The following is a 9,139-nucleotide window of genomic DNA, read 5'->3' as shown; positions in this document are numbered from 1 at the left end:
GCTGCAAGATGCGTACAACATGAGCAGCACATCATCATCATCGGTGCGTAGATTGAATCTTCTTCAATGGATGTGCTAAGTCAGCACAAAGAATGTCCATTGGACTTTAAGAATTAATTAATTCATTAAGTTATTTTTAAGTAACTCTTAATGGGATGGGAGAAGATGAATGTTCTGCACACCTGTTTCAATTAACAGTGCTGATACGATGCAATAAATCAGCGATAGTAAGAATAATTTTGTGATCATTAAAAATACCCGTGGCATCGAGACAGACAAGCGGTGGAAATGGATGTATGGATTGAGGATTCATCAAATGTTTTTTTTAGTTTACTCATATTTCCCACGATATACTGTACAGTTTTGTTTTTTTTAGGTGACATGACCCCCTGGCTCTGCGTCGCCTTGGAAACGCTCGAGACGAAAGTGGTGCGCTTTGCTTTGCAGAACGCAGATTGTCTTACCTCCGCCAAAGAGGTTATGTTTTCACCAGGGTTTGTTTGTGTGTTTGTTAGCAACATAACTCAAATAGTTATGGATAGGTTTAGATCAACTGTCTGAAAACACCAATTCCCCTCATCTACCATGAACACACTTTACTTCTTGCTCAAGGCAATCCACACCCCCACCTTGCCGGTCCTGCGCTGCGCAGAGGATTCTGGGAGATGTTGTTTATTTCAGACTCGGCCTACGCTAAATCGCCAGAAAAAAATATATACAGGTAAAAGCCAGTAAATTAGAATATTTTGAAAAACTTGATTTATTTCAGTAATTGCATTCAAAAGGTGTAACTTGTACATTATATTTATTCATTGCACACAGACTGATGCATTCAAATGTTTATTTCATTTAATTTTGATGATTTGATGTGGCAACAAATGAAAATCCAAAATTCCGTGTGTCACAAAATTAGAATATTACTTAAGGCTAATACAAAAAAGGGATTTTTAGAAATGTTGGCCAACTGAAAAGTATGAAAATGAAAAATATGAGCATGTACAATACTCAATACTTGGTTGGAGCTCCTTTTGCCTCAATTACTGCGTTAATGCGGCGTGGCATGGAGTCGATGAGTTTCTGGCACTGCTCAGGTGTTATGAGAGCCCAGGTTGCTCTGATAGTGGCCTTCAACTCTTCTGCGTTTTTGGGTCTGGCATTCTGCATCTTCCTTTTCACAATACCCCACAGATTTTCTATGGGGCTAAGGTCAGGGGAGTTGGCGGGCCAATTTAGAACAGAAATACCATGGTCCGTAAACCAGGCACGGGTAGATTTTGCGCTGTGTGCAGGCGCCAAGTCCTGTTGGAACTTGAAATCTCCATCTCCATAGAGCAGGTCAGCAGCAGGAAGCATGAAGTGCTCTAAAACTTGCTGGTAGACGGCTGCGTTGACCCTGGATCTCAGGAAACAGAGTGGACCGACACCAGCAGATGACATGGCACCCCAAACCATCACTGATGGTGGAAACTTTACACTAGACTTCAGGCAACGTGGATCCTGTGCCTCTCCTGTCTTCCTCCAGACTCTGGGACCTCGATTTCCAAAGGAAATGCAAAATTTGCATGGTTGGGTGATGGTTTGGGGTGCCATGTCATCTGCTGGTGTCGGTCCACTCTGTTTCCTGAGATCCAGGGTCAACGCAGCCGTCTACCAGCAAGTTTTAGAGCACTTCATGCTTCCTGCTGCTGACCTGCTCTATGGAGATGGAGATTTCAAGTTCCAACAGGACTTGGCGCCTGCACACAGCGCAAAATCTACCCGTGCCTGGTTTACGGACCATGGTATTTCTGTTCTAAATTGGCTCGCCAACTCCCCTGACCTTAGCCCCATAGAAAATCTGTGGGGTATTGTGAAAAGGAAGATGCAGAATGCCAGACCCAAAAACGCAGAAGAGTTGAAGGCCACTATCAGAGCAACCTGGGCTCTCATAACACCTGAGCAGTGCCAGAAACTCATCGACTCCATGCCACGCCGCATTAACGCAGTAATTGAGGCAAAAGGAGCTCCAACCAAGTATTGAGTATTGTACATGCTCATATTTTTCATTTTCATACTTTTCAGTTGGCCAACATTTCTAAAAATCCCTTTTTTGTATTAGCCTTACACAATATTCTAATTTTGTGACACACGGAATTTTGGATTTTCATTTGTTGCCACTTCAAATCATCAAAATTAAATGAAATAAACATTTGAATGCATCAGTCTGTGTGCAATGAATAAATATAATGTACAAGTTACACCTTTTGAATGCAATTACTGAAATAAATCAAGTTTTTCAAAATATTCTAATTTACTGGCTTTTACCTGTATATACCAAGTTTATGTTTGATACCGACACAGCATTATTGTTGCTTAAGCATGCTGACCGTTAACATATGTCCATACTTGCGAACCCTCCCGGAATTTCCGGGAGACTCCCGAAATTCAGCGCCTCTCCCGAAAACCTCCCGGGACAAATTTCCTCCCGAAAATCTCCCGAAATTCAGGCGGAGCTGGAGGCCACGCCCCCTCCAGCTCCATGCGGACCTGAGTGACGTGTCGACAGCCTGTTTACACGTCCGCTTTCCCACAATATAAACAGCGTGCCTGCCCAATCATGTTATAACTGTAGAATGATCGAGGGCGAGTTCTTGGTTTCTTATGTGGGTTTATTGTTAGGCAGTCTCGTTAACGTCCTCCCAGCGCGGTAACAACACACAACAACAGCAGTCACGTTTTCATCTACCGTAAAGCAGTTTGTCTGCCGTAAACAGCAATGTTGTGACACTCTTAAACAGGACAATACTGCCATCTACTGTACATGCATATGTGACAATAACATCTACGGCTTTTAGAGAGTGCAGTGTACAACTGCGCACACAAGGAGATGAAGAAGAATGCATCATCAGAGAGGGTGTTCAGCATGGTTAGAAAAATAGTGACAGAGAATAGAACAAGGGTGGACAATTCACTCCTCTCTGAGCTGCCACCTTACCGTGGTAGAGGAGTTTGCGTGTCCCAATGATCCTAGGAGCTATGTTGTCCGGGGGTTTCTATGCCCCCTGGTAGGGTCTCCCAAGGCAAACTGATCCTAGGTGAGGGATCAGACAAAGAGCAGCTCGAAGACCTCGATGAAGAACACAAACCAAGGACCCAGATTTCCCTCGCCCGGACGCGGGTCATCGGGGCCCCCCTCTGGAGCCAGGCCCGGAAGTGGGACACGATGGCGAGCGCCTGGTGGCCGGGCCTGTCCCCATGGGGCCCGGCCGGGCACAGCCCGAAGAGGCAACGTGGGTCCCCCCTCCAATGGGCTCACCACCCATAGTAGGGGCCATAGAGGTCGGGTGCAGTGTAAGCTGGGCGGCAGCCGAAGGCAGGGCACTTGGCGGTCCGATCCTCGGCTACATAAGCTGGCTCTTGGGACGTGGAACGTCACTTCCCTGGGGGGGAAGGAGCCTGAGCTAGTGCATGAGGTGGAGAAGTTCCGGCTAGACATAGTCGGACTCACTTCGACGCACAGCAAGGGCTCTGGAACCACTTCTCTTGAGAGGGGCTGGACTCTCTTCCACTCTGGCGTTGCCGGCAGTGAGAGGCAACGGGCTGGGGTGGCAATTCTTGTTGCCCCTCGGCTCAAAGCCTACACGTTGGAGTTCAACCCGGTGGACGAGAGGGTAGCTTCCCTCCGCCTTCGGGTGGGGGGACGGGTCCTGACTGTTGTTTGCGTTTACGCGCCAAGCGGCAGCTCAGAGTACCCACCCTTTTTGGATTCACTCGAAGGAGTACTAGAGAGTGCTCCCTTGGGTGATTCCCTCGTTCTACTGGGGGACTTCAATGCTCATGTTGGCAGCGACAGTGAAACCTGGAGAGGTGTGATCGGGAAGAATGGCCGCCCGGATCTGAACCCGAGTGGTGTTCTGTTATTGGACTTTTGTGCTCGCCACAGATTGTCGATAACAAACACCATGTTCAAACATAAGGGTGTCCATATGTGCACTTGGCACCAGGACACCCTAGGCCGCAGTTCCATGATCGACTTTGTAGTTGTGTCATCGGATTTGCGGCTTCATGTTTTGGACACTCGGGTGAAGAGAGGGGCGGAGCTTTCTACCGATCACCACCTGGTGGTGAGTTGGCTGCGATGGTGGGGGAGGATGCCGGACAGACCTGGCAGGCCCAAACGCATTGTGAGGGTTTGCTGGGAACGCCTGGCAGAGTCTCCTGTCAGAGAGAGTTTCAATTCCCACCTCCGGAAGAACTTTGAACATGTCACGAGGGAGGTGCTGGACATTGAGTCCGAGTGGACAATGTTCCGTACCTCTATTGTCGAGGCGGCCGATTGGAGCTGTGGCCGCAAGGTAGTTGGTGCCTGTCGTGGCGGTAATCCTAGAACCCGTTGGTGGACACCGGCGGTGAGGGATGCTGTCAGGCTGAAGAAGGAGTCCTATCGGGTTCTTTTGGCTCATGGGACTCCTGAGGCAGCAGACAGGTACCGACAGGCCAAGCGGTGTGCGGCTTCAGCGGTCGTGGAGGCAAAAACTCGGACATGGGAGGAGTTCGGGGAGGCCATGGAAAAAGACTTCCGGACGGCTTCGAAGCAATTCTGGACCACCATCCGCCGCCTCAGGAAGGGGAAGCAGTGCAGTGTCAACACCGTGTATGGTGGGGATGGTGCTCTGCTGACCTCGACTGCGGATGTTGTGGATCGGTGGAGGGAATACTTCGAAGACCTCCTCAATCCTACCAGCACGTCTTCCTATGAGGAAGCAGGGTCTGGGGAATCTGTGGTGGGCTCTCCTATTTCTGGGGCTGAGGTTGCCGAGGTAGTTAAAAAGCTCCTCGGTGGCAAGGCCCCGGGGGTGGATGAGATCCGCCCGGAGTTCCTTAAGGCTCTGGATGTTGTGGGGCTGTCTTGGTTGACAAGACTCTGCAACATCGCGTGGACATCGGGGGCGGTACCTCTAGATTGGCAGACCGGGGTGGTGGTTCCTCTCTTTAAGAAGGGGAACCGGAGGGTGTGTTCCAACTATCGTGGGATCACACTCCTCAGCCTTCCCGGTAAGGTCTATTCAGGTGTACTGGAGAAGAGGCTACGCCGGATAGTCGAACCTCGGATTCAGGATGAACAGTGTGGTTTTCGTCCTGGTTGTGGAACTGTGGACCAGCTCTATACTCTCGGCAGGGTCCTTGAGGGTGCATGGGAGTTTGCCCAACCAGTCTACATGTGCTTTGTGGACTTGGAGAAGGCATTCGACCGTGTACCCCGGGAAGTCCTGTGGGGAGTGCTCAGAGAGTATGGGGTAACGGACTGTCTTATTGTGGCAGTTCGCTCCCTGTATAATCAGTGTCAGAGCTTGGTCCGCATTGCCGGCAGTAAGTCGGACACGTTTCCAGTGAGGGGTGGACTCCGCCAAGGCTGCCCTTTGTCACCAATTCTGTTCATAACCTTTATGGACAGAATTTCTAGGCGCAGTCAGGGCGTTGAGGGGATCTGGTTTGGTGGCTGCAGGATTAGGTCACTGCTATTTGCAGATGATGTGGTCCTCTGATGGCTTCCTCCGGCCAAGATCTTCAGCTCTCACTGGATCGGTTTGCAGCCGAGTGTGAAGCGACTGGGATGGGAATCAGCACCTCCAAGTCCGAGTCCATGGTTCTCTCCCGGAAAAGGGTGGAGTGCCATCTCCGGGTTGGGGAGGAGATCTTTCCCCAAGTGGAGGAGTTCAAGTACCTCGGAGTCTTGTTCACGAGTGGGGGAAGAGTGGATCGTGAGATCGACAGGCGGTTCGGTGCGGCGTCTTCAGTAATGCGGACGCTGTATCGATCCGTTGTGGTGAAGAAGGAGCTGAGCCGGAAGGCAAAGCTCTCGATTTACCGGTCGATCTACGTTCCCATCCTCACCTATGGTCATGAGCTTTGGGTCATGACCGAAAGGACAAGATCACGGGTACAAGCGGCCAAAATGAGTTTCCTCCTCCGAGTGGTGGGGCTCTCCCTTAGAGATAGGGTGAGAAGCTCTGTCATTCGGGGGGAGCTCAAAGTAAAGCCGCTGCTCCTCCACATCGAGAGGAGCCAGATGAGGTGGTTCGGGCATCTGGTCAGGATGCCACCCGAACGCCTCCCTAGGAAGGTGTTTCGGGCACGTCCGACCGGTAGGAGGCCACGGGGAAGACCCAGGACACGCTGGGAAGACTATCTCTCCCGGCTGGCCTGGGAACGCCTCGGGATCCCCCGGGAGGAGCTGGACGAAGTGGCTGGGGAGAGGGAAGTCTGGGCTTCCCTGCTTAAGCTGCTGCCCCCGCGACCCGACCTCGGATAAGCGGAAGAAGATGGATGGATGGATGGATGGACAATTCAACCCTTAACTCAACTCAGTAGATGAGTGTTGTGTGTGTGTATATGTGTAAATAAATGAACACTGAAATTCAAGTATTTCTCTTATTTATATATATATATATATATATATATATATATATATATATATATATATATATATATATATATATATATATAATAAAATAAATATATATATACAGCTAGAATTCACTGAAAGTCAAGTATTTCTTATATATATATATATATATATATATATATATATAAATATATATATATATATATAGCTATAATTCACTGAAAGTCAAGTATTTTATATATATATATATATATATATATATATATATATATATATATGTATATATATATAGCTATAATTCACTGAAAGTCAAGTATTTCATATATATATATATTGACTGGTGAATTCTATTCTGTAAATATACTCCTCCCCTCTTAACCACGCCCCCTTTCCACCTCCCAAAATCGGAGGTCTCAAGGTTGGCAAGTATGCATATGTCAAGCACCAAAGTATCCAACACAGGAGGTGTATACGTCAAAAAACTAGCTAAAAACTAGCATGCTAATGTTACCATGCTGATATTATGGTAAATGGCAAATGGTTTGTATAGGGCTTTTCTACCTTCAAGGTACTCAAAGAACTTTGACACTATTTCCACATTCACCCATTCACACATTGATGGCGGGAACCGCCATGCAAGGAGCTAACCATGACCCCATCAGGAGCAAGGGTTAAGTGTCTTGCTCAAGGACACAACGAACGTGACTAGGTTGGTAGAAGCTGGGGATCGAACCAGGAACATTCAGGTTGCTGGCACGGCCACTCTCCCAACTGCCCCACGCCGTCCCCAATAGCATTAGCATGTATCAAGTACCAAAATATGACTCTCAGTTATAAAACTGCAAAAATTGTTGTGTTTTGACTAAAGGGGAGGTGATGGCAAACAGACACCAGGGGGAGTGTATATACAATTTATTATATATATATATCTATATATATAGTCAATATATATATAAATAATAATAAACAATACTACTGAACTAAGGAAATGGAGTGTGAACTAGAATACAAGAGTGTGTAGTGTAAGACTATGTGTGTAGTTAGCTGAAGTGTGTTACCAAGTGTTGACGAGAGCAAACGAGGCAGTCCATGGGGCAGGCAGGTGATCCGGGGCGAGAGAGAGGCGTCAGAATCCAGGGGCGAGCAAGAGGTGCTGAAGTCGGCGGAGCCGGCCGAAGTGCTGAAGTCGGCGGAGCCGGCCGAGGTGCTGGAGTCGGCGGAGCCGGCCGAGGTGCTGGAGTCGGCGGAGCCGGCCGAAGTGCTGGAGTCGGCGGAGCCGGCCGAGGTGCTGGAGTCGGCGGAGCCGGCAGAGGTGCTGGAGTCGGCGGAGCCGGCCGAGGTGCTGGAGTCGGCGGAGCCGGCCGAGGTGCTGGAGTCGGCGGAGTCGGCCGAGGGGCAGAGGTTGAGGCCAGCCTGGAAGCTCGTGGAGACGAGGGGGCCAGCCTGGGAGCTGGTGGAGACGTGGGGGCCAGCCTGGGAGCTGGTGGAGACGTGGGGGCCAGCCTGGGAGCTGGTGGAGACGTGGGGGCCAGCCTGGGAGCTGGTGGAGACGTGGGGGCCAGCCTGGGAGCTGGTGGAGACGTGGGGGCCAGCCTGGGAGCTGGTGCTAGCTCGGAGGCTAGCCTGGGGACTGGTGCTAGCTCGGAGGCTAGCCCGGGGACTGGTGCTAGCTCGGACGCTAGCCGAGGGGCTGGTGCTAGCTCGGACGCTAGCCGAGGGACTGGTGCTAGCTTGGACGCTAGCCGAGGGACTGGTGCTAGCTCGGACGCTAGCCGAGGGACTGGTGCTAGCTCGGACGCTAGCCGAGGGACTGGTGCTAGCTCGGACGCTAGCCGAGGGACTGGTGCTAGCTCGGAGGCTAGCCAGGGGACTGGTGGTTGCGGCTGGGAAAAGCGGAAGACAGGTGGAATTAGTCTGGCAGAGGGTAGCCTGTCTTGGTGCAGCTGCGCAACCCCATCAGCACAGCCACCAGTACTACCCCCCCCCCCTCTCCGAAAGCGGATGCCAGACGCTTCTTTCTGGCTGAGGAACAGTCACTAAGGGTGGGAGGAGGGTGTCCAGGCGACGGGTAAATTCCTCCTTGCTCACATCACTGCTAAACATGCCTTTCCACGACAGTTTGGCAGGACAAGACAACTCCTCCGGTGTGGAGCGAAAAAAAGAAAAAGACATGGTGAATGGGGCAAGAGGCAGAAAAAAAAAAAATTGTCACAGGGGGCGGAACGAAAGTCACTAGGGGCGGGGCTAAGGAACTGTGCCGTCAGGTCCTTAATAATTTTGGCGGGAACTTACTGTTGTGTTTAGACTAAAGGGGAGATGACGGCAAACAGACACCAGGGGAAAGTATGTCCAAAGATTTATTATATATATATATATATATATATATATATATATATATACATATATATATATATATATATATATATATATATATAAAATAATAAAACAATACTAATATAAACTAAACTAATGAAATGGAGTGTGTGACAAAACCCTAGAGTGAGTGGTGTTAGACTATGCGTGTAGTTAGCTGTTGTGTATTACCGTTCTGCAGAGGTGTGGACTCGAGTCACGTGACTTGGACTCGAGTCAGACTCGAGTCATGAATTTGATGACTTTAGACTCGACTTGACAAAATGTGAAGAGACTTGCAACTCGACTTAGACTTTAACATCAATGACTTGTGACTTCACTTGGACTTGAGCCTTTTCACTTGACATGACTTGACATGACTTGCCACTTTCCCCAAAATCC

This window comes from Nerophis lumbriciformis, linkage group LG32 (assembly GCF_033978685.3).
Source record: "Nerophis lumbriciformis linkage group LG32, RoL_Nlum_v2.1, whole genome shotgun sequence".
NCBI classification, from domain to species: domain Eukaryota; kingdom Metazoa; phylum Chordata; class Actinopteri; order Syngnathiformes; family Syngnathidae; genus Nerophis; species Nerophis lumbriciformis.
The sequence above is the reverse complement of the archived record's forward strand: the minus strand, read 5'-3'. Positions refer to the sequence as shown.